The sequence below is a fragment of the Petromyzon marinus genome, chromosome 1 (genome assembly GCF_048934315.1).
Source record: "Petromyzon marinus isolate PM22_M1 ecotype Great Lakes invasive population chromosome 1, UKy_Petmar_22M1.pri1.0, whole genome shotgun sequence".
NCBI lineage: Eukaryota > Metazoa > Chordata > Hyperoartia > Petromyzontiformes > Petromyzontidae > Petromyzon > Petromyzon marinus.
Window position 1 is genome coordinate 21,739,128 of NC_133667.1, and position 26,458 is coordinate 21,765,585.

Sequence of the window (26,458 nt, forward strand, 5' to 3'; positions counted from 1 at the left end):
GACTTCACAAAATGGATAGTGAGCTGGGGTCTGTGGAGTAATGTGTTCCAATGGTTGTCATTAATATTGCTATTGGAGATAATATTCTGAGAGAGAGAAGGAGAGGGGAAATGGACAGTAAGAGAAGTTGAATGAGGACAGAGCCTTGTGGAAGACTGCGAGATTATTAGAGAGGAAGGTAACCCTTACACAGTAGAGTATGGGCTACGAGAGATGAGCGGGAATGCCAGAGTATGGATAGAAGTCTGCTGGAGTCTTCAAGATGTTAAAGGAAGATGTAGTGGACACGTCGATATCCTTTAGTCTCAAATATACAACCGATTAAAAAAGAGAATGGAATTGACATGATATTATATTGTACAATAGTTAAAATGTCATAAAATAAATATTGTAATATATAAGCAAGGCATTAATACAGTATATTAACATGAGGGCAACATTGTCAGTTATGGCAAAAATACTGTATAACTGTGTGAAATTGAATAAAATGTTACCCAGCCTTGAAAACATGTTGGATTATTTTTTAAACAATTAATAATAGAGTATTTGAGATTTTTAACATTTTGCCGAGGAAGTGCAGGCTATTAAGTGTAAACACACAGTCATATTTTTTGGCAAAGAAAATGTTTACTTAGAAAGCTATACATTAAAAAAACTGCAGATGTTTTTTTTTACTTCCACAAAATCGAGTATAACATGTACTAGAAGTTGTGCTACTACAAACATATATCGGATGACTATGGTAAATAATTAATTTGATGCTAATTGTGATTTGGTATCCAGCACTTGCTTATGCTGTATATCAGCCTCGTAATTATCGACTGCACATAAAAGGTAGGTGAATGCAAGGTCAACTGAAACGTTGCATGTAACTTGAAGTCAAAGTCAGCGTGTCTTCCTGCTGGATTAAGCATTGATATCTCTGAGCCAGTGGTCCAAAATTCCACGTTCCAATGGCCAGGGCCACATTTTTCAAGGCACAACTACATCCGACAGAGTGGTACTTGAGGAAGGTTAAGATAAACAACATTATGGGATACAAATGCGAAATGCAGTTATATTTCCTGTCAACCAAAAAAAAGTATTTGCTGCTACTTTTGATTGCATTATGCATACGGTGAAAAAACGCGCACTGTAATATATGCTAGATAAATGAAAATTTTACCATGGAATAAAAATATGACAGCTGAAAAACTTTACAAAGAGAGGCTGCCAAGTTCTGCTCAAGATAAATATGCGGAGAAAAAAGTCACGTGAAACGAATTAGAGAAGCAAAAGAAAATAAATGTTGTAGAGACGTGAATGGAAAACACAGCAGAATATGTACACCTCGGGTAATTATTGAATGCAGATTGGGAAACAAATTGATTAAGATTTGAATCACAGCTGGATGGAGTCATTTTGGAAAACTGAATTTGACTGTGAACAGCAACATACTAATCTGCTTAAACATACTTTTTAATTGGTTAATCTGTGCATATTACCCACTATACATTGATCATGAACATGGATTCTGACAAAGAGATGCATGCTCGGAATAACAGGTGGATCTGGGAACAAACTGATAACAGGGGCACCATACTGTCTGCCAATGAAAGTAAGTGGGCTTGGGCAGGACGCATTACTCGAAGGAAAGCTGGTCAGCGGACAAGACGGGTGTCAAAGGAGAAAACAGACCCAAGAGGACAACCGCGTAGAGACAGAACGACGAGATCAGTTCATGTGCAGCAGTGAAACGGATCGTGACTTCGCGAGACCATATGGGAATGGCAACGGCACGGGGATGCTTTCATTCAGCAGTGCATTGACCTTGGCTGCTGATGCTGATGATGAAAATGTGGATGTACCCCCTCTAATGTGCAATTTGGCCAGCAGGAAAGAAAATGTTATAAAAAAAATCCTTCAAAAGCAGGAGACCGTCCATCTCCAGCGGGGGTGAGCATGATGTACACAGCATACTTTCACCCTGTGAACACAGGGTCTGACATACTTACTACTGTGTGTGAATTTTAGAATCGTGCTCGCACCAAAAGAGTGTGCTGCTGCATTTTTTTCCGTGTTGTTTTTAACCCAAGGTGGTATGGGAAAGCTCGGGGTGCAGAGAAAAAAATAGTTTAAGTTAACGGTAGGAATTGGGTTTTTCTCCCATCAATCTTCCGAAGCCACGAAGAGACGCTGCAAAAATTTGGCAATTTATTTATTTAGTATTCCTGGCTGACCAGTGAGACTATTATTTATATAAAGGTATGTATAACTGGAACTTGGCATAATACCTTAGCCTGAAAATGGGCCCTTGGCCAGGTCGCGTGGCTTCTGCAGAATTATGAGACAATGCATTACATTTTCACCTCGTTCATCACACACGGTGGCAAACGTGGAGGTAGACTCAGCCTTCTCACTCCTCGTGGCACCAGGAATAGTTGATCTGTGGTCTACAGGCTATGCATGTAAAGAAATAAAACATGTAACTCACACGCTGGCCTCTTCAAAGTACTGTACTACCAAGTAACAAGGGAAAAGTTTGGCATTTTATCCTCGATTCTTTCCAAATAGCTCGATGTCACTCAGGTATCAAGGGAAATGCACTACTAATTAATTTTAATCAATACATTAACAATACTGGGAGCTGTCGCCTTTAGCAAAGTGTATTTCTTGCAAATATCATCATGATTATCAGCAGCCATGATCAATCCACTGCTGGATGAATGCCTCCCCAAGACATAGCAATGTAATCATCCACATAGCACCTGCACACAAGCTGATTTCATAGCTCATTCAATTTAACTTTGCATAACTAATTATGATGAAAACAACACATTGTTTTAATCTTGTCTCATTTTAGCGTACACACAAAAAAACGAACACGTTTTGTCAATAACACTGTGGCCTTGGGAATGAAAAATATATAAGAGGTGACATTTCAGACAATGGCCGTTCTTCATAGCACGTACATTCACAGAACATATATATATTTTTAATGTGCCATGCAGAATAGCCATTGCCCAAAATGTGACCTATTTATTATTTTCTTTTTAAGGCCACATTGTTATTGGCGAATGGGTTGAGTTGTTTGTTAATTGTGGTTGTACATCACTGGCAACACTGCATGAGGGGTGTAAAGAATCAGCCCCCCTCCCATTTCAATGAATTACCGAATGAAGACTTCTTCATGATTCTGGAAAATCGCTTGATGAAGCTGGTTGTAATCACCAGCGAAACGTTGTACTCAAATTGTAAAGGTTGTGGGTTTACTCTCCAACACATGTGTGCAGAAGTAGCAACTAATTGGGACGTTTTGTTAAGTGTCAAACATTGCTAATTGGCTGTGTCGGGTGGTGGTGGGTTAACGGCACATTTATATTGACGCGATCTAAGCCAAAACAACTTTCTTATGATTTACCGTGATCCATGGTCGGCATTCAATTCAAACATGTATTATTTCCTAAACTTTCTAGAAAATATAGCGGCCACTAGTGGCTACAAAGGTCACATGGAACCCATTGCAGTGCATGCAACATCCGCCAACCAAAAAACGTTCATTCTGATGCCCGTGATTCGATGCGTGCATCACGAGCTTAATGAATGTGAATCGGTACAGCTGTACACAGTGTACAATGATTTATATATGTACATACTTATATTCTGAAACAATGGGTTAAATTCTGAATGTGAGATTCCCTATTTGAATACAAATTCGTTTTCAGAAGCCATTTTAGCAACTCGTCTGCTTATTTCTACAAGTCTGCACGGTTCTTCAAGTCTGCCCTGTGTCACTGAGCTATTCACGGCGCTTACCACCACTCTTAAGAGGATTCTGTGCACTGCCGAAACCTGTTGTCTACAATATAATTATGAATGAATTACAATTATATGGCAGTTTGAACTGGTCTGATGAAGCTATACACATACCACACACACACACTTGGCAGCAAGAAGATCTGATCGCATGTGGTTCATCCCTCGAAACTGTTAGCATGCCTGCCATGGTGTTGGCGAAATACCCCAAGCTGAGATTTGAGAGTCGCAGGGCATTCGCCAACATTGTCACGTGTGGCCGATTGGAATTGTCCTCGTTACGTGCTGTTGAGGATCATTCAAGCTTTTCGGTTTGAAAAAAACTGAAATGTATAAGGCATACATTCGAATATTCTAACCATATGGCTCAACTTGCTATCTAATAATAATTGATACCTACACAGACAGCCTGCATTCTACAGATTACGGAGCATTTATAATTAATTAATAAATTCGATGGAAATTTTTATACTCTAATATGCTTTGTAATTGTATCTTTTTTTTAATACAAACAGAGTGCTTCAAATGCTAATTTGCTTGTTTACTATTGATTTGCAAGCCTAAATCAATCGCAATGCTCTTTTCTAATGCAATTAAATCAGTAAGGTCACCGCTTCCGTGAAGCCTGGACAGAGCCCATCTTGGAGCAAAGGAATGTGATACAGCCACGACCTCGAAAAATGACTTTTCATTTTTTTTTACATTTCATAACCGATGAAGCGTACCATGAAATCGGCTGCATATTAAATGTGGCCTTTGCATTTTGTGTGTTGCACTGCTATCATTTCTAGTAAATTGGAGAACACATGCAATAAGTGCCCCGGCACACAATATTCTCTTTCGTAGACCAGTGCACAATGACGTTTTATTCATCCTCAGGTGTCTTCAAATCCACCCCACAGGCGTACTGAGAGCTTTTTCATAATGTTCAGCGGCGTACTGTACAGTATTTAATAAAAAAAAAACAGCCACCACCAGAGACGATGATTGACGGAGACCATTTTCCATCACGGCGTTAAATGTCTGCGTGCTCCATGAGCCATGACTGTGTCACACAAACATAATAACGGCGAAGAAAGTGTAACCTTTAAAATCGAGTCACACTTCCCAGTGTAAGTGGCAACACCTTCACGCGGCTGTGCGACAGCAGAAGCTGTTCCTGCCAAGTGGCCATGAGACTGTCGAGTAATGGCTCTAACCTTCGTCGGGTATGGAAGGAGCAGGCTGCAGTGTCTGCTCCTCCCCCTTACAAAACAGCAGACTGGGACCAGCAACTCGACTTGCAGCTCATGGGCCATTTCTCTTCCATTGGCGCAATACGGTCTTAGCCTCAAGCCACCATTCAAAGTGCAGAGGCCTCCCGTGTGACCACAGAACTAGAAGGTTGGCCATCAGGCAGCTGCTGCTGCTGCTTTGAAAGACTTAACCTCCTCTCCATCAGGGGAATTATTATACATTTCGACAACAATAAAGGTTTTTGAGTTAGATCGCGTTATTTATAAATGTGTCGTAACCCTCCACCACTCGACACGGCCAATCAGCAAAAAAGTGTCACGTTGACAAAAGACAAATAGTTTACTACTTTAGCCCACCGGTGTGTTGAAGAGCGAATCCACCACATTTACAGTTTGAGTACGACGTTTCGCTGGTAATTACATCCAGCATCATCGGGGCAATTCGCCAGAATGGTAAAGCCCTCACTTGCTCCCGGTCTTAAATAGAGCAGCAGGGTGACGTCATCATTTAACTCATATCAGGTGCAGTGGTTTGAGGCGGAGGGGGGGTATTGTAATTATATAATCGATTGGTAATCAGTCAATGGTTATGGTTAGTAATGAGTTGTAGTTTAGTAATTAGTTGTAATGTGCGTTATTGTGATTATATGCTACGTTAGTAATCCGTTAATTAGTATGTTTCCCCTATAAGGAATTGTAATATGTATAATTTAAGAATACGCTTCCAAGCTGCACTAAGCCTGTAGCTGTCAGTGCGATTAAAGTTATTTCTATTTCTCTCAATTTCAATGGATTCTCTAATTAGTCTTTGCCAGTAATAATTAGTTTTACACAACACTTCAACGTTATCAAAATCAATTGAGTGTCCTTGTTGACAAGCATGTTCTGCCACTGCCGACAGTTGTGTTTGAGATAATTTAATATTTCTTTGGTGTTATTTTAGTCTTATGCTGATGTTACGTCCCGTCTGTCCAATATAGCATCTGCCACATAAACAATTAATCCGATATACACCTTCTGTTGATAATTTAGGTAATTCGTCTTTAGTGCAAGATACTAGTTTTTGAATTTGTGTACTGTACCAAATATTACTGTAATGTTTTGCTTTTGCAAAACACGGGCTAATTTGTCACATACTACTGAGATATATGGAATTTTAATTGTTTTAACAATCTGATCGCTTTCAGCAGTGTTGCTTTGCGATTCAGTGCTCTGTTAATTTGAGTATTATTGTAGCCATTCTGTCGTAATGATTCTTTAACGTGTTTGATCTTTCTCACTAGACTTTCACCAGCTGACACTGTTTTAGCCCGATGTATGAGCGTATTGATGAGAGAGGATTTCTGAGCTGGATGATGATGCGAATCTGCATTCAGATAGGCATCAGTGTGCGTTTGCGTTCTGTAAATGCCGTGTTATTTTACCGTTTAGGCCATGTCCAAGCAAAATATCTGGGAACGGGAGTGTGTTATTCACCTCCATTTCCATGGTGAACTGGAGGTGAATTTGCAATTATTGCAGTAGTCTTACGTTCTAAAGTATTAGTTGGATCTCATTTAATTTTAACGTAGGTACTTTCCTCTAGTAAATTTCTAATTTTATTATCATAATCGGCTCGTGACATCACTACAGTAGTGCAGCCATTATCAGCTGCCATGATTTGGATATCTTTATTTACACGGAGCTTTCTTAAGGCTTTTGCTTCGTTAGAGCTAATATTTACTTTTGGAACTTTACTATTCTCAATTATTTTGGAAACCTCGTTTCTAGTCATCTCTGCCTCATTATGTGGAAGGAATCTTACTGCTGATTCTACCTCAGCAATTATCTCATCCACTGGAATTGTGCGTGGGGTAACGGCAAAGTTAAGGCCATTTACTCAAACTGTAAATGTTGTGGATTCACTCTTCAACACACCGGTGGGCTAAAGTAGTGAACTGTTTGTCTTTTGTCAACGTGACACTTTTTTGCTGATTGGCCGTGTCGGGTGGTGGAGGGTTACGACACATTTACAAATAACGCGATCTAACCCAAAAATAATCAGCGCCCATGATCTATTATGAATAATATTGGTTGCGAAAGCCTACGTGTTATCTCGACAACAGCGGCATATGCTGCCATTCTTTTGAACATATCAATAAGGAATTATTTCAGGTGTAATGTTTTGGTTTTAAGTGTATTAGTTATCTTAAGTTGGGTGTACGAACACTGCTGTGCAGCTTCCAGACAGTGAATTCAGTAAAAAAAATGGACGAGAGATTCATAATCAGCGCCCATGATCTATCTACTGCTGGACAAAGGACTTGCGAAACCGTCGCCATCCCTCAAACGCTCTCACCTCTGTGTAGCAGCAATCCTGTCATCCTCAAATTACTGTGAATGATGATGGTGATGATGTCAGTCACCACTGCTGCCATGCCCCTTTCCTCAGCATTTTGTACAACAGCAACGGTATAGCCGGCCGTAGATAACATAAATGGATAAGAGAAAGTAACATTTAGCATAACGGAAGTAACAATGCTGTTACCCTTTTTTTTTATTCGCGGATAAAAGGAGTTGCGTGATAAATTAATGTTGAAATATTGTTGCCACAAGAGGAGTTTTCAAGTGTATATTGGGATAAAAGTTCTGCTTCTCTACAAGCTTACCTGTCACTCACGCTTCTGTATTACTGCGTTCAAAATTGACCACGCAATAATATGTAAATAAGCCAGACCTTACAGCAACAAAATAAGTGTGTTCTCTTTGTATCTAAACTAAACTTTCTTATATATTTGTTTTATCAGGAAAGACCCACTGAACTATATAGCTCCTTTTCAGAAGCAACCTGGCCACAAATGATAGATCAACGAATTGGCTTATCACGTGGACATTTATAGCAGCCAAATACTCCGAAACTCATGTTTATAAATGTGGAGGGAAATATCGGTGGACCCGGAGAAAAATCCACGCGACCACAGGGAGAACATGCAAACTTCAAATATACAGGGGGCGTCAGGGTCGGGATCGAAGCCACGACCTCTTGAATATCAGGCGAGTTAACATCTCGCCACAGTGGACAAAAGTGCATTTTTTTATTTTATCCAAGTCAAATAGAAATTTTCAGACTGCAAAAGGAGCTCACATCAAGTGCCACAGACAGATAATGCTCTTACGCTGGAAGTATGTGCAGAGTAAACAGTCTCGAGCTGAGTACTGAATAATATTAAACAATTTATGTTCAATTGTTGTGAAAAGGTACTCACCACCTCTTATCCTTGGGCCACAACCTAGCACTCCCGACAACGCCGCCCTTTCTAGTTTAAAAGCCAAACCACATGCGTTTTTCACGCTCGTCAGAGCCATGACATGGCAATCTTTCACAAGTGTATACAAGACACACCACTCGGACGCCGCAGACCAAAGTAGAGCCTGCCAACAAACCCGGCCCTATTTTAGGGCAGCCTGTGTGCACACGCTTGCTTTGATACACTCCACCTGCTCAATACACTCCGCTCTACTCCCTGACGAGTAATTCCCATATACTGGGCGTCTGTGAAGAAAAAAAGCATCATAGCTCATCAGATGCCTCCACTCTAAATACATATTCTGATTCCGCTCAGAGAAGTAACGGCAAGGGAGGTTGTTGTCTTCTTACGCAATATTTCCACTGCCGCTATTTTATTCGTTCAAATGTATTTCTTGAAAGACGTTTGTCGCTCTGCTCACAGCGCGAGGAGATGAATGCCCAAAGGATGAGAAATTTCCGGAGAAAAACATAAATAAAAGTCAGCAACCCTTTCTACAAATGCAGCTTTTCGTTTCTTTGAGTGTGATTTGATCTCGAGAGGACAAAAAACATGTAATGGCATAAGACCTATTTACACATGGTTCATTTGAAATGTTTTCAAATTTACATGACACAGTACAGTCAAGCTCGTCTCCGACCCAGAACCATATTATCCACACTCTTGTTATCCGTGGGTGTCTGCGTGGATTAGAAGAGGTTTTTTTTTCTTTCCCGTGAATAAATGTGAACAAAGGAATCTGAGAACAGTGCTCCCTATATCTGCGTATACGAGCGAAAGATTCACTTTGCGATTGAGATTTTTTTGTTTTTATTGTCGGGGTACTGCTCTTGATGTATCAAAAGGCCTCATAATAGTTTGTAAGCGTTCAAATATTTCGAGTTGTCTGGCATTCTGGGTTTCCCTCAGGAACCAAAACTGCACAAGGATGAGACCCTGTGTACATGGCCACGCAAGTGGCACGGCACTGAATGGGATTAGGAAGCTAGCAACGTTTCCGAGGTTTATAAGCTGTGTATTAGCAACATATTATAATTCTAGATTTGAAGTCTTCGTGACTGCAATGATCCATACTCTTTGGTTCTTTCGGTAAAGTCACGTAGGTAAAAAAAAAAGTTAATCAAATCACGACGTTTCGGAAGCAACACAAGCCTCCGTCATCAGGTGGGATAGTCACAGCAAGAAGTAATCGTCCACTACAGCAAATTACTTCTTGCTGTGACTATCCCACCTGATGACGGAGGCTTGTGTTGCTTACGAAACGTCGTGATTTGATTAACTTTATTTTATTTTTTACGAACATATTTATACTGATAGCCTATGGCAAAACACTGTGTTAAAATGTATTAACAAAATGGTTGCAAGTAATCCAATGAAACTGACTTGTATAGTACAAGTAGTGATGTACTTGCCTTCCTATTCATTGAAAACTCAAGCCGACAGTGAAGCTACCACCGGCCCTTGCGGCCAAACTCCCACGTGCGAATGTGGCGGCGTGGGAAGGGGAGGAACTAAAGGAGGTGGACTTTCACTCGCTGGTTGAGTGATCTTTAAGTTAAAAGTTGCAGTGAGGCCCCAATAATGCCGTCATTTCCCTCCAGAGTCAGCCAGCAATTCATGGATGCCTAGCAGCCTCTGGAGCAAGCAAGCATGGGACCTTCAGTAACACAAAGAATTCCTTGTTTTCCTTTTCTCTGGCAAAGAGGTACTCTACACTACGCTTTTATTTCAGTTGTGTGGATACGAGCGAGGGGTGGGGAGTGCCACAGTATATGAGATAGGCGTTACAGCGTGCCCTTTATTTCGGAGAGATGCACAGGAGCTTATCGGTGAAGGCAATAAGGCAAACATAAAAGCATGCCAGAATTTATAATTCGACAAAGGCATGCCATTTTAACAGTGCACACCGATTTAAGGACCTGCACACAAAGATTTTTAGCAACCAAAGATGTTTTGCTTTGTGAAAGGGTCATTGCCTGAAACGTTGGTCGAGGTTAGGTGATGTTGGTTGAGGTTGGGCTGCCATGTGGTGGTTGGATTATTATTTTTAATAAGTATAATGTGAACATGGGTTTGGGTCAGGCAATGTTTAACGGAACTAAATAATTATTATTTTACCAGGAAAGCCCCACTGAGCTATTAACTCTTCTTCAGAAGTGATTTGCCCACAAATGGTAACTCAACAAAGTGGCTTATCACGTGCACATTTCAGCAGCCAAATACTCGAAATGCTAGTTTCTAAATGTGGAGGGAAAAACCGCAGGACCCGGAGAAAAATCCACGCGACCACGGGGAGAACATGCAAACTCCAAATATACAAGCGTCAGGGTCGGAATCGAACTCACGACCTCCTGTATACCAGGCGTGGTATGTCGATGCCACAACTGTAGTAGAAATCCTCTTATCCGGTGTCGTGGGGGATGGACAAAACAGATCCTATTATCCACGGGTGTATCCGCGAAAAGAAAACCGTGAATAAAACTCCACCTATTCGCGAAGCTGTTTCTGCAATTCAGGATAGAGGGGAAAATACGGATAAACACAGATAATAGGAAGAATAGACTGTATGTGTGTATAGAGGTATGGGAGAAGGACGACAAACTAAACACAAAAAGCAGTTCTAAAGAAATGAGCTTTCAATCTAGATTTGAAAGCGCATAGCTCCAGTGTCTTTCTAATATCGGAAAGAAGATGGATGCAGAAGGAAATCTGAAAGCGCGCGATGCAGTGACCATCTTTGTTCGATGATTAGCCAAAAGCCGCTGTGATCGTGACCAGAGTTTGCGTGATGGTCTATGTTCCTTAACGACATCAGCAAGGTATTGTTGTTCATTTGTGGCAAGCACTTTGTGTGTAATGAGTGCGACCTTGTAATGTAGTGGGGATAATGCTTGTTTTTGTGGACCCCCCTGATAATAACGATATTAAAATCTTGACTAACGGGGCTGCGGATAAGAAGAATTAGACTTTACCGCAGAAAGCTTTATTTAAAAAAAATACTTCAAGTCACTTATATATTTTTTAAAGTATATTGAAAAGTAATTGTTGGCCCTCACCACAGAAGGTATGCATGCCAAATTCTCCAGATTATTAAATCTCTGAAAATACAGACCCTAAATTTGTACCCATTGTCAATAAAGTTATATAAATCTCACCACACACACACATGCTTACCAGAGTATAAGATGCACTCCCAACTTTTGCTTTAAAATAAAGGGTGAAAGTGCGTCATATAATTCAGAGACTAGAGTACTATCTACTACACAACAAATGTCTCAATTACTGTAATACGTTAATGGAGACATTTCCGTGGTGGGATTAATCCATTGATGTCCTGTGTTGGGAATCCAGCTATCTTGTGCAGAGCTATCGGGGTCCGTGACATCGTCAAAGCCTGGGAATTTTTTCACGACTGTGGTATACTTGGGGGAAGGCAAATTCACTGAGCCACTTTGCCTCCTGCCTCGCCTTTCATGTCTCTCAATATACCGTGGTATGCTCCAGTGAATTTTTCTATTTTAAAATAATTTAAAAGTATTAATTGTGCCATACACAGGACATCTACAGCCTGTACATGTAATCTCTAAATTAATGTTCCCGTCATGAATCTCGACGGATTTGATTAGCAAATAATATTTAATTAAGCTACCCTGGGCTGAAATGAGGCAGAACACAGAACATTTCTGCGGAATAAATTCCATTAAATTCCATACAGAGCAAGGTTTACTGAGAGCAGACACCCGCTCTAAATTCACGGTGCTCCCAGTGGGGGTATCTGTTTGTTTGGAGGTGCACTAACATTAAACAAGTCATGTGAAGCTGAAGTGGTCTTGTTCTAAATAATGCCAAATAAAGAATGGCCATTGTGAAATGTGTTTATCATAACCGAACACAATGCATAATGACAAACAGCTCACTGCAAATGAATAAATAAATAAAGAGCAAAGAAAATCTCATCCAAAAGGCAGCCATGTTGTGATGCAGTTAAACATTTTCATGAATAATTAGTGAGAACCGTAAATCAAAACTAAGCAATTAAGCATGGCGACCGCTGAATATTTAATTAGGCCAGTGGGAATACGTCTAAACCATTTCTTGGTCTTGAGTGGTGTACTAATGGGTGTGAAATTTTGGCCTGATGCATCGTGCATTCTGTGTCTGATGAGATTTTGCAGGTGTTCAGTTCACCAGAGATTCATTAGCGGCACAGACACGATTTGCCATTATCCTGAACAAGGCCCCCTTTTTGCGTGAAAGTTACACCTTGTGTGTGTGTGTGTTTTGTGAACCTGGCATGGGTTCAACAGAACTTTTAAGGGGTGGTTTGGGGAAACTCAATCCGGGTCTCTATACACACACACACAAACCTTGATGCATGCAATGTGCACGATAACCCGGGGTGCAGTCAATCCCAGCTGCCACGGGCCTGTTTACCAATTCTAATTTCACCACAGGGCTCACTTTAACACGATGCGTGTCCTTCCAGATCCGAATGCAGTGTACACACAGTACTGTATTTCAGTTCCAGATCCGAATGCAGTGTATACACGGTACTGTATTTCAGTGGCGATGGTCAATGCAATATACAAAAAACACATACCACAACCCTATAACGTTAAAGCCACCCCTTTGTAAAAGCACGGGGCCAGTTTATGTAGACACTAATCAGGTGTGCACACAGCAGGCTCGACATCTGAAAATAGTCTCTATTATTCATCCTTTTTCAAATACAGCACTGTGTAAAAATACATGCACTTGGTTATTAAGAGGCTAACATAATTATTTGGGAAAATTTTAAACGTGCAGCCCCCTCTCAAAAATCTTTACGCCACGGTATTTGCAATCACATGGAGCAATTTGTACTCGCCGCCACGACCAACACAATACGGTAATCGAGATCACTGCTTTAAGCCGTTTTTGTTCATGTGTACAATGTTTCTTGATCGTACTGTTTTGTATCAAATAAATACAGGCTTTGTAAAAGTTCTGTGATCCGTTTTAAGTCAACAATAATACAAAAAAACACCCGCAGGGTGATGTAGGCTTGCCTCAAACAATGGGAGAGGCCAAGCGCAGGGCCCTCTGGCTTCTCAGCGTGGGCCCAGAGGAAGTTCAGAGGTCAGCGGTCTATTTAAAAACCATGAGAACCTAAGAGGACAATACCAGGCCTTCCCCATACGCTTGACAAATGCATATTGTTTATAACAATACAATTGTGCTCATATTGACAAGCGCCTCGTAATCATTTGTCGTATTTTAAAGCAGTCCGTCATTGGGACCGTAACGATGCCTCATAAGCGGGGCTTGTTGCACTGCTGTTCACAAATTTGCTGTTTAAATTATAAAACCGTTTCTATGTGGGTTTTTTTTTGCTTAGCAAGAGACTTATGGAGCAGAACTCTTTATTTTCTAGCCACTACACATACTTTAATACAAGCTATATAGACAATTAGCAGTAATGACATGTTACAAAACATTAATTCCTTAATCAGCAATGGGCCAGGCTTGCTATATAAAAACATTTTTTAGCAGCTGGTCACACAGCACAGCACACAATATCAAATTATAATCATATTTTGGGTTTCAGGACATGCCTTATATATTTAAATAATCGTGTAAGTGAAACACAACGGTAACGTTGAATTCACGTAAGCCACACAAATCCACACGCGAGCAGTATTGCACATGTTTAAAAAAAAGTGCAGTTGGTCCGTCCTGTATAATTCAATGTATTCTGATTGAAACCTTATGCGAGCATTATAACACTTTGTACAGGAAGGTTAGAGCATAAATAAATACTTCGGTTTAACATTGAGCATCGACTGTGTTTGAAATACGACGCTGTCATAATTCATCATACTGCGCAGTAAGTTTTAGAGAAAAGATGCCATTCATCTGGTTGCCAAGTCTCGAGGAACATAGCGGTGAATACTGCTGAACAATGGGTATTAAACGATTTTTGTTAATTTTTGGTGGAGCAACTGAATAAATAAATAAAATAATCGTACTTGTTATAACATTTGCACACCGGTAAACTAACAAAAATATATATTACTCGAAAGCACGTCAGTTTTAAATATACGTTTATACATCTTCATTTGCAATTAAAATCAATTATAACTGCGAAAATTGAACACGATTTGCTTATTTTCATGCATGTCCGAAATGAGCACATATAAGCGTGTCGTGCCCCACTTGGCACACTACAGCAAGGGATGTGTACGCGTGTGTATACAATATATTGCACTGTGATGGGCAACATGTACGCAGTAGAGTACGGGTTTTCTAAACATTGTGGCTTAATCATTTGCACTGATTTAATTTGAGAAAGGGAACAGTTTATGCCACAAGGTATTTTAGTTGGCTCTGCAGGCCTTCATATAAACTAAAAACTATTTTTCATGTTACCAGGTAAGGCCCACTGAGCGACTATATAGCTCTTTTTCAGATGTGACCTGGCCACAAATGATTGCCGAACGAAGTGGCTTATCACGTCGAAATGAGCAGTAGCCAAATACTAGAAACACGTGTTGATTATAAATGTGGAGGTAAAAACTGGAGGACCCTGAGAAAAATCACACGCAGCCAAGGGGAGAGAGGCACTGCAAAATTCCAAATATACAACAGGCATCAGGGTCGGGATCGAACCCACGAACCTCCTGTAAACCAGGTGATTTAGTTAATATATTACCACTATTGTGCCTGGTGTGGGCGTAGAGGGCCCATGGTAATTCGGTGCTGTGTACACATTAACGTGGACAGTCCGCGAGTCTTACTTGGGGGGGGGGGGGGCCTCTGAGGACTGTACGTTAGACTTTACAGTACTGTACTGCGGGAATGCGACTTCACGTTATGCTGGTGGGAGCTCCCGTGCATGGCGGCTGGGTAGACTGCCAGAAACCTCCCACTCAATAGCTCGCCACCAGCTTTTAAAAGACAAGGCCATGTGCAATATCAGAGTGCTTTCCTCCAGGCGGGTGTGATAAGGCACACAAACAGGAGATTAATGTCTAATCGGACCCACGGGCTCAACTGAACAGACAAACGCTCAATTCCAGATTTATCCTGAAGGTCAGAGACCTATGTATTCGCACACCCAAAGAGACTGTCATTGATGCTTAAAATGACACAACCTACACACAAACTTTCAATATAAATGTTTACACTGGTGTATTTACATCGTAATTTGTTTACTTGCTTGTTAATTCACCACTCGCTCTCCCGTATAGTTCTATCCACCCTTATGATTTATCTTTGAATATTCTCTCTCTCTCTCGCAGCATCTTACTATCCTTCATCTGCAAGCAACAAGACATAATTGATATGATCTGAAGTGGAAATGATGCTCATGCATGTATATAGGGACATGATGTGAAAACCCATGCAATGAAAAATTTATGTATCAAGGATAGTGCACAGGCTTTGAAGTTTGTCAGATTTAGTTACGTTACTCATGCAATCGATTTACATTCATATTGGGGTACAAATATTAAAATATCTAGCTGTTAACACCACTTCAAAATGTTCTCATAAGCTGGTGACTAACGATGCCTATGATTGATGGTGATTGGGTGCTGAACACAAACTAAAAATCTCCCTCGAATTGACATCCCACAATATTTTTTAAACACAACATTCCTTCCATGGCTGTGGGATCAGCTTTTTTCATTACATTTCTAACGTTATAAATCATATGAAAGGCATACTTGTGAATACATTACTGGCTTGTCGTTACATTTAAGCTCAGAGATTTTGAAACGTACCTTGAGGGAACCAGGACCGCCCGGAGTATCCTGGATGCCTTGGGGCAGAATGCCACGTGGGGGTCTCTCCCCACGCATTAGCAACAACAAAAAAACCAGGCCCCTTGTGAGGGCCCTCTTTTGTGTGAGGCCCAGGGCAAATTGCTCTCTTTGCCCCGCCGTCTGGGCGGTCCTGCCTGAGGCTATATCAAGCATATTAATGCTGTCCCCAAATGACACAAATAAACACCTCGATTTTAAAATAAGTGTACAAAGTTTTGTTTTGATAATTATACACGAAATCCATTCCCCCGCACCTCCGATTAGCACATATGGTTACCTGCGTACGGTGCAAAAGAAGTTCAACATAAAGTCCAATCAACTGTTATAATGTAACTGTCACATTTGCATTACAAAGTAGTGGGAATGTCTCTAAATGCCCTTCCTTTGACAATCATGATGCCGTTTCTGTTAAATGCCCCACAAAGAAGTAGTAAAGAGAATTGTAATTGGTAGTAAACATGTCTCGAAGTGTGAGCACACACTGAACATATTTCTTGCAATGTAGGTTTAATAGTTCTATTGTTTACGAGTTAACAAAAATAAATCCACACTGACATATCGGATGCCACAATAGATGAATTTCACTAAAATGTAGTACTCTATTGTACTTGAAAATAAATCAACAATGTATCGTGTGGCTCACAGTTACAACTGTAGAGTACATTTGTTCAAAATGTCACTTGTCCTTTTCATCAATGAAATGGAATGTGTCAATGTTAAATAGAAATCAATTGTCACAAGTGTCCCTTCTAGAGCAGCATGGATTTTTTTTTAAAGACTGTCACTTTTGCTGGCACTGCAAAGATTACTTCTTAGGTTAAATAAAACACTTTGATTTGGAGGTAAAATACCATTACAGTGCACTATTTAAATTCCTCAAACTTTCACATGCTGAATGGAATTAAAATCACCTTAATTTTATGACCACAAAGGACAATTACATCTCATGTCACAAAGGACTTTATACGTGTCCTTTAAAAATGTAAGCATTATTATCATGCACTATTTATTATTTGCTCTCATTGTACATCTGTATACTGTAACGGGTGAATTTCTGACATGAAATATAAATGTACAGTCCACTACACATTTATTTGCAATGACAAATTTAGAAAACCTACATTGGTTATAACGCTATATTTAAAATCACTGCGAAGTGACGCTTCATTGTATCTTCATATTTGGAAAAAAAAGTGCTTTATACGACAGTAACAAATGGTTAATACATATTGTACTCATTTCCCTCTCGATGCTGCCATAGTAGAATGGTTAGCACACTGCGCTTGCAATCCAGAGATTGTCAGTCGTATCTCCCGGCACGGCAGTAAAAATATATATGCAAGTCCTTGAATTCACCCGCTCTGTCAATCCAGCGGTGTAAGTGGGTACAACACGGTTGATTAGCAGCTTACACGCGGTGGTATAAACTGTGGGTGCTCCTGGCTAGCATGGAAGAAGAGGCCAAATTACTCTCTAGAGGCGCTCACTAAAGCGCCCCCTATTGGAGGCCCTTCCACCAGCAGTGGCATCAGCAAGAGATTGCGGGGCTGCTACACCAAAGACAAAGATCACCCATATAGCATTAACATGCTGTTGGGGCAAGTGCTGTTCGCGAGCACCTATGAAGGCCGGAACGGCACACGGTGGGGTGGGTGGCCAGCACCATGCCTGACCCCCTTTGTCTCCCCAGTGGTAATGTTTATACATCGCATCAGGTATTTATTTTGAGGCTGAGTTGACCCAAGGGAGGTCAAGAACCGGTACAGATATTCGTCACCGGTATTGGCCGTAAACGGGAATAGAACCCGGATTACCGGGGGTTCATAGCACAGCGTGTTAACCACTGCACTACCTCTCCCCACTATACCTCACACACACCTGCAATGAGTAAAATCCTTGGCGAATAATGCGCATATGGAACTGTGATGTGCACAAGATACCTACCTGCAGGATATGAAGGTGTCTGCATGTGGCAGTACATCAAGAAAGCTTCCAACAGAAAATCTGTGTGGCATTTAAAAGCGATAGCCTCAAATGCTTGGGTTTTCTCTAGGCACTCTGCCTTCCTTCAAAGTCCAGAGGTCATCATGAAAACACCCCCTGACCTTCGTGGCCTGCGTTTACAAGGTTCTGATATCTGGCTATTGGTCTCCCCTTGATTGTTATCCTCTGGGTGCCACTACAATGCCTCTCTCAATTAAATCTGCCCACCTCCATCCTGCACACTTTGTGGCCATGTTGTATCTTCAACTTCTAAGTTGCTTACCCTATACTTCCCTGAAAGTCCAAGCATATTTAGCCAAAGGCCAGATAATGTATTTTCCAATTTGCTTATTTAAGACAAACTATCTGGCCAAATCAGTAAACGGACGTTGCTCCTGGCTCAAATAAGCATCTTATAATACAAAGGTTGACATCTCCAGCTTGATTTGAAGCTTTCGTGATGGCAGGGATCCGTATTCTTTGGTTCTTTCGGTAAAGTCACGTAGGTAGAAAAAATAATAGATCTCGACGTTTCGATCGCAACACAAGCAATCGTCATCAGGTGGGACAACCACAGCAAGAAAACTGCTGAAGCAGTTTTTCGGCAGTTTTCTGCCGTGGTTGTCTCACCTGATGCGAATTGCTTGTGTTGCGATCGAAATATCGTGATCTATTATTTGTTCTACCTACGTGACTTTACCGAAAGAACCAAAGAGTATCTCCCGGCTTTCGTGACCAATATTATCCATAATAGTGTTTTTTTGGGTTGGATCCGCCTTTTGCCTGATGAGGCTGGTTGTAATTGTAAATGTTGTGGATTTACTCTCCAACACACCGGTGTGCTGAACTAGTAACAAATTGGCATGTTTTGCTTACGTGACAAGCCTTGCTAATTGGCTGTGTCGGTGGTAGCGGGTTTAACGACACATTTATATTTACGTGATCTAACCCAAAAAACCTAATATGGATGGCATCTCCACTCTTGAACAGTTGTTTATGTAGACATCACATCCTACCGTGCTCACACAATACATCTCTTGATTCATTTCTCACAACCCCCTGTACTGTATTATGCACGTTATTACCTGATTTCCTTCCACGTGTAAAAATAATCAGAACAAGGAATTGGGCCAACATTCAAAGCACAGAACAAACTCCTCAATCAAAAAAATATTGAGATGCTTGATCATTTTTAAAATTCATGGCAATACAAATGTGACAAACAACAACGTATTGTACTTTGTGTAAAAAAAAAAACACAAAATAGTGAATGCGGTATTAAACCTTGTGACGCTAACAAGCATTTTTTTTTACTCTTGGCAACGATTCAACTGACTTCCAGTTTATTGTTCTGAGGGACTTAGCCAGCTTTTGGCCAGAATTTTGGTAGGATGTGCCAAGACGCCACAGAGGTTACACAACCAATGGCCTCTCTTTAATGCGACTGACAATCTCACCATGCAAACTCAAAAATATAGGTTTCAATTACCCATCGGTTGTTTTCTGAGACAACACTTGGTTTATATGCCACTGACGGCGTCACTAGGTAAGCCTTCCTTCCTCTGAACACACCCAAATGTCAACATGCTCACAAGGAATGTCAATGCCAGTGATTAGCTTGACTCATGAAGCCTCGGCTACGTTTTGTATCTTTGAAAGATTACAAAAACCTACGGGATTATGTTTGCAATAGTTTGCCAGAGAAAATCTATATTTATACATATGTAAAATGTCTTAATAACTTTCCCGGCGGTGTTTATGAAAGCAATTTCTGAGCTCTGTATTATAAGACAATACAATTCCTATTTATATAGATTCTAAATATAACTGCATCATCTCCAGATGCTGTACAACAGCAGCATTACAGGTGCATAACGTGGACTGTAACACATATATAAAAGAGCATATTCTGGGAAAAGAGATAGTCAGTTATCGGCAAGAGAAAAGAGGGAGGTCTTGAGCCTGGACATAGACAGAGGCGAGGAGTCGACAGCACGGATGGCTGCGGGGCTAAGGAAAATGGTGAGGGACGTCGGGGCACTGACGTGAGACTGAATTCAGAAGCCAATGCTGTCATTTGGAGGAAAAACTTAACTTAGAATCAAACCTAGTCTGGAACAGTACATTAAATGCCTTTCATTGATGACTTAAGATAAATCACAGAAGTGAGAAGTGAATTAAAATGTATAAACTAGTTTTAATTCAGTTTTAAATACACCCATTTCACACACATGTCAACATAGTGACACTATTTAGGTGAAATGCCCTAGATTAATGTAAAAAATGGGCAATCATTCCCGAGCTTTTGAAAAAACAAACACACAGGCTACTTTACGCATGTACTATTTGAATAATGCGTACATATTTATGGATATGAAATGGTGTACACCTAATTTTAAAAAAATAATACAGAGAATGCTTAGTTATAAACAGATCAAAAGACTGGGATATTTAACGAATTTCACTATTAAATGCATCAATCCAGTACGTGCACTTTATATACACATCATCAAAATATTTCTACATTGGCGCTTGTATGGATCGAGTTGCAAATTGGAGCACCTGCTAGTTTAGAGCCAAGGCAAAACAAAACATCAGTTATTGGAACCCTTTACAAGTAATAGCAAAAACTACAACTTAGCATAGAACAAAATAATGTTGTATAAACTACATTTTTGGAACACAACAAACGAATATGACAATACAAATGTACATGTGAGTGCAGAAAACTGGCAAACACTGAATTCTGGTAGGATTATAAACGCAGAAGCACTTCCTTACTTGATTGTACATCAGCCAAGGCCTCGTGATGTCAAGTTGAAACCGACATTGAATTATTTCAAAATGCTTAAACAGGAAAATAAACTTTTGTCAGCAAGAGGATTAAAATTGACACCTAAGCCACTTTTCCTAAAACTTAGCCTACGGGACACACATATGATATCACGTGTAAAATAGATGCATATAAAAAAAATATATATCAAACTCATAAACGGTGAACTTAAAATGCTTCACTTTTGGAGTTTAAACTGTAGGTGCTTTAATCTTGAAAGCCAAGCAATTAATCTGGGAACACCGACCTCATTACAGCCAGGATGAACGTCTCCTAACCGAGGCTTAACCAACCTTCTGGCCAATTACGGCGCAGCTGTCGTAAGGAGATTAAGAGTACATACACAGGTCAGCCTCGTGGAAGACGCATAATACCCCGCCATATGTCAATATGTCACCTCGGCTCTCTGGGAAATACTCATCTGAAATGCTTGTACAACACGAGGACTTCTCCAAATTTGTAATATTTACTCACAGAGCACACATTTAGCACGTGGGCATCTAGCCAGTGGAATGCTGATCATTCTTAATGTTGCAGTAAATTAAAAAAGAGCTGAACCACTGGCCTGAAATGTATTCAAGTATGCATGTCCCAAAAGACCCATTAGATGATTAATAGTACTTACACTTGATTTTAAAAAAGGCCAGACTAGCAAAATTGGTTATCATTCTAATACACTACATTGCTGGAATGGGCCAAACATAAATTATGGTACCCCATTCCGTAATAAATGTTACACTGGTTGTTATGTTGTGACATAACTAAAAATACAAATTAAACTAATGTAAGCAGGAAATGTGTTTAAATTTGCAGTTTGGGCAATACACATCTTGCACGAGTTTGTATTGGTATAAATGTGCACCTTATCCCTTGGGACAATGCAGTGCATTGCTAATTCAGAGGTCAGGAGGTATGTGACAGTCGTATTGCCAAAAATACCCACCAACGTCTTCCCTTGTGTCATCAGCTTTGCATACAGCAGCTCAACCAGTCTGTAGTGATAATGTTGAACTACTGTTTGCCGCCTCAAATTTGAAGCCAATTTCAAATCCATTATATTTAAGGGAGTAAAAAATGCAAACAAATACTGATTCAATCCTTTAGATGACAAATTCAGTCGCAGGATTTACACATACTTGCAGACATCCACAAAAATCTGTGTAAGGATAATTTCAGTACTTCTATTTTAATTCTCTGCAATTTAGTTTCTGGGTCACTGCTGGCAAAAAAAAAACTCAAGCAAAGTCATGAGAGAGAGAGAGAAAAAATATTACGCCAGTTAAATAATTAATCTGTCAAGTTAAATACTCAAGTCTGCTAGTGCAGTAGAGAACACTGAAATCTCCAGTGATTTCTGCTATCATGTTTCAATAATGTTGGGCCTAAATGCCATACTTTAGTGTTTGAACGTTTGGTGAGATTTTTTTACATCAAGGAACCCCCCAGCTATATTTTACATTTGGCATTGTTTGAAACAAATAGCAGCTCAAGAAATGCCCAGCTCGAAACATCTGCAATGGTATGAAAACAGAATAGCTCTAAATGTCAGGTGGGAAATTGCACAACATTCTTCTTCATCGTCAATAATTCACCACAAAGCAGTTAAATGCCCTCGCACACATTTATCATATATGAGCCATTGAGGAATGCCCAAGAATTCTGCAACAAAAATCTCAATAAATGGACTGTGGCAAAGAGTGACACTGGAACTTAAAAATTGGACGCAATCAACTGCAACCAAACAAAAGGTCGTGCTTACTACAGCAGACACCCAAAAAGATTCCTCGATGACCAAGACAGTCTGCAGGATCAATTGAGGCCAGTCACATGACCCGACCCCAATCGATGACCCTGGCATTTGTGGACAGAGGAGTGGGCTGACCCAATCACCGTGGTGACTGCACCATTTGTCTTGGGCTATCTCTCTGGGAAAAAAAAACATGCACTGCTTAGCAAGTGAATGCCCAAAAGGGCTTTTGAGGGACAAATAAAAATCGTTTGCTACGCAGTACTTTTAGCAGTTCCACGTGTTTGGTGATGTATTTGACTGCACAGGAATGTAATGCTTTAGCTGAAGCATTCAACATTCATGAGCGAGATCAAAGGATATATTTTTTTAAATGGATACATATATGGCTAAACGGCTGCTAAAGTTATTTAAAAATATACATATATATTCAGTGTTAAGATATAGAGAACCGTACAATAAAAAGGGTAGTACATTTACAATAAGTACAATCTGATAAGTCAAAAGTGATGTAAGGGCCCCATGATAGGTAGCAATGTGACATAAATAATCCTCAAAGTTGACACGTGGAAAATTGATGCGCATTCCCAAGGATATGCACAGTTCTCACGCCTGTCGTGGTCAATGGGAATGGCAGTTGCTGGTCAGAGAGAGCTCCCGGCGGTGAGTGGAGAAAGAGATGAAATACCCACCACGTTACTGCAAACACATGGAAGCCATAAGAGACTTGCGAGCCCCAGAGATTACGCGACTAAAAAGATACATTAAAAAGGCCCTTTGAGAGGTGAACAGGAAAACAAGCATCTCAAACGAATGCCCACGCACACCCAACCACACCTGTTGCAAAATAACGAGACTTTGAATACTTAAACGCGGCCACCTGCAGGACAAGTAAAAAAAAACGTCAGATAAGCACAAGCATCAAATCTCTCCCAAGTTATTTTGTGCACAAGGCACCCATTATTTGTGCATTTTGCGTGCCCAATGGCAAGACATGTTATGGATCATTCCTTTGCGTACACACCCTGGCCTGGGAACAATCAAATGAAGGTTATAAATATTCCTTCTTTTAAAAACTAACAGAGTTCTCCTGAAACGCACAGTCGGCAATTGAATTTGTAAATGCTGCATATTTATTACCATTCCAATAATTTGCGAGCAAACATTCCCTGTGGTTCAGCAATGATTGCAGTATGTTATGTGAAACAGGTGTTGCAGTGACCAGTTGAATAACAGTAACACAGCGTGTTTAGACAATCTACTACAACCATGGTTTGGTTCTACAATAACATTCATAATGTTTTTTTTAAATGTCCGCAAATGTTCATTACTTTATTATATTATCCACCTTTGTTTTTTTTACAGTACTGTACTTGTTAAGTTTGTGGACAAATGGGTACCGGTCTCTGAGCACCCCTGTGGAGGAGTTTTAAAAGTCAGGGAATCACAGACAAAACTTAGAGCATGGCCCACGACTGGAGATATTTTCAGTGTTTTAAAGAATATACACGCAATGGTGACTTTCAGATTGAGGTTATTGTAAGGCTTTGAATACAAGTTGTGGGATTATTATTAAGGAGCATTACAATAGAATACAATGTGGGTTTATATAGCGCGTTAATGCAACCGTATCTCGGTGCACTTTAGAAAAACAGGGGGCTTATTTACTTAAGAGAGAGAGGCAGTCAGTCATAGGCAGAGGCAAAAAAGTAAGGTCGTGAGTATATTCATGAACAAGGGGTAGGGAAGTCAACAGCACGGATAAATTGGGGAATGGAGTTACATACCACGGGGGCAACAGAAGAGAATGAGAGTTTATTATTAATAGGCTGGGAGACATTTAAAAGGTATCGGTTAACATCGCTAAACGTAGCATTTGATTACACAAAATAACAGCAGGTGATTAATTGACACTGAGTTAAGGATTTTTTTTAATTAAATAGTGGTACCATATACGGGTGAACACGTGGAAGGCTCACAGCAGTCCCACACAGGGCCGTGACCCCAACGACTGTTGGATAAGTGATTGTGCTCAGATGTGCATGAACATTCACGGGCAAAGCGAAACAAGCACATGCATGGACGGCGTTAGAAAATAAATGCATAATGTGCAATAACGCCCGAGTATAACTGAGAAAAGTCGAAATTTGCACGCTAAAAACCCCATCTGTAGCAAGAAAACGACAGGACTTATTACATACCAGTCAGGGTGATCAAATATCAATATACATCAGTGTTATGATTCCAACTTACAACAAGCCAAAGTATATTTAGCCGGTGTTTAAAATGATAACCGTTAAAACATTACAACATTAATGTCGGCTGACTCACACAGGGCCACAATTTAAATATCGCACACACGAATGCTGCTGCAGAGACTAAGAGTGAAGTTTGTAAACTGGTGCTTCGATAGCCCACTTTATTTGAGAGCCATCAATGTTATAAAAACATGTCCTGCATAAGAGCAGTAGTGCTTCACCGGAGTTAATCTCTGCAAAGTGGACAGCGTGAAATTAACCTAAAATCAAAATGGATTTTTACGTGATACGTCTTAATTCTCTTGTTTTTGGGGACCACGTGCCTTTGTAATTTATATGCAGATCACATGCGTATTGTTCTCGTGAAAAGGAAGCTGGAAGCACGATACGTTTTTTTACTGCACCATCATTGTGGAGTGCCAATCATACACGCGACACATGCAGCTTAAGCACATTAGCTGTTCCCACCAGCAAAGAGAGCATCCAGCTGAGGCAGCCATTCAACCGGAAAAAAAAGTTTATAAATTTTTATGTATTTCTACATATATTTAAAAGTTATTATTCATGAATTTAAAAAAAATGAAAACTCACTCTTTTTTTTTCTCTCTCTCTCTCTGACATTTTTGCGGCACTGGCATTGTAACGTATCGGCTTATCAGAACGTCATTGGAATTCAGAGTTTTCATTTAATTTGTGCGGGTGGGAGAATAGAGGCCTTCCCAGACCAGCGCCAGTATAACACTCACAGCAGGGGTCCATTATGACGAAAATAGCTGTGACGACAGGAGCGCAAATGGGGTTACATCAAACAGACAGATGTGGAAGGAAGATTGACATTTTTCTTGGTGCACGCCTTCCTCAGGAAAACCTTCCCCCCCCCCACCCCCTCCTGTTCTAAAAAAATGTGTTCGTGATTGATATAAACCTTTAACTCGCGGTTTTACCTCCACAGTAAAAAGACAGCCGCTATTTCCCAGGATGGTGTCTTCTATAAGACTTCAGAGAAGCTGCAACTATGTGATCATTATCACCCTACCGCAGCTATCTCGTATAAGAAAAGTCTGATCTTTCCCCATTCATGTTGCTTGATTGCTTTTAGGACCTACCATCCATTTTCGTACACAGTAACATGTGATTTTTTTTTGGGGGGGGGGGGGGGGTTAGTTTCACTTAAATGCACATTGTTGGCATACACTACTGGCGAAATGTAGAGATGTATAAATGTACACACCCGGCAATAAGATAATTTGTCACAATTTAGGGCCACTCATAAAAAATCAATCAATCTGACGCTTTCCAACTAATGCTTAAACCATTCAATATATTATCTATATTATTCTACCTGTCAGTAGTGGAGGGGGCCGATGATCATTTAGGGGCCATCCATTGAGTAGGTCCGCAAAAATCTGTCAAAACTTGACCCCCCCCTCCCTGTACGCACGCGGACTTTTTACACCCCCCCCCCCCTGAGTACGTACGCCTGACGCACCCCCCCCCCCACCCCCCGAATCCTAT

At 40.4% G+C, this 26,458-nt stretch overlaps 1 protein-coding gene across 10 annotated transcripts in view; it reads right to left on the minus strand.

Annotated features, from left to right (window-relative positions):
• SNCAIP (synuclein alpha interacting protein) overlaps positions 1-26,458 on the minus strand; it is a 222,656-nt gene that overhangs the window by 178,159 nt on the left and 18,039 nt on the right. Inside the window, exon 1 of one of the 10 annotated variants that reach the window (XM_076065627.1) lies at positions 16,081-26,403. The exons of the other annotated variants lie outside the window; for them this stretch is intronic. The gene's annotated coding sequence lies outside the window, so the exon portion shown is untranslated. Of the gene's footprint in view, positions 1-16,080; positions 26,404-26,458 lie in introns of those variants that run through there. 10 annotated transcript variants of the gene reach the window in all.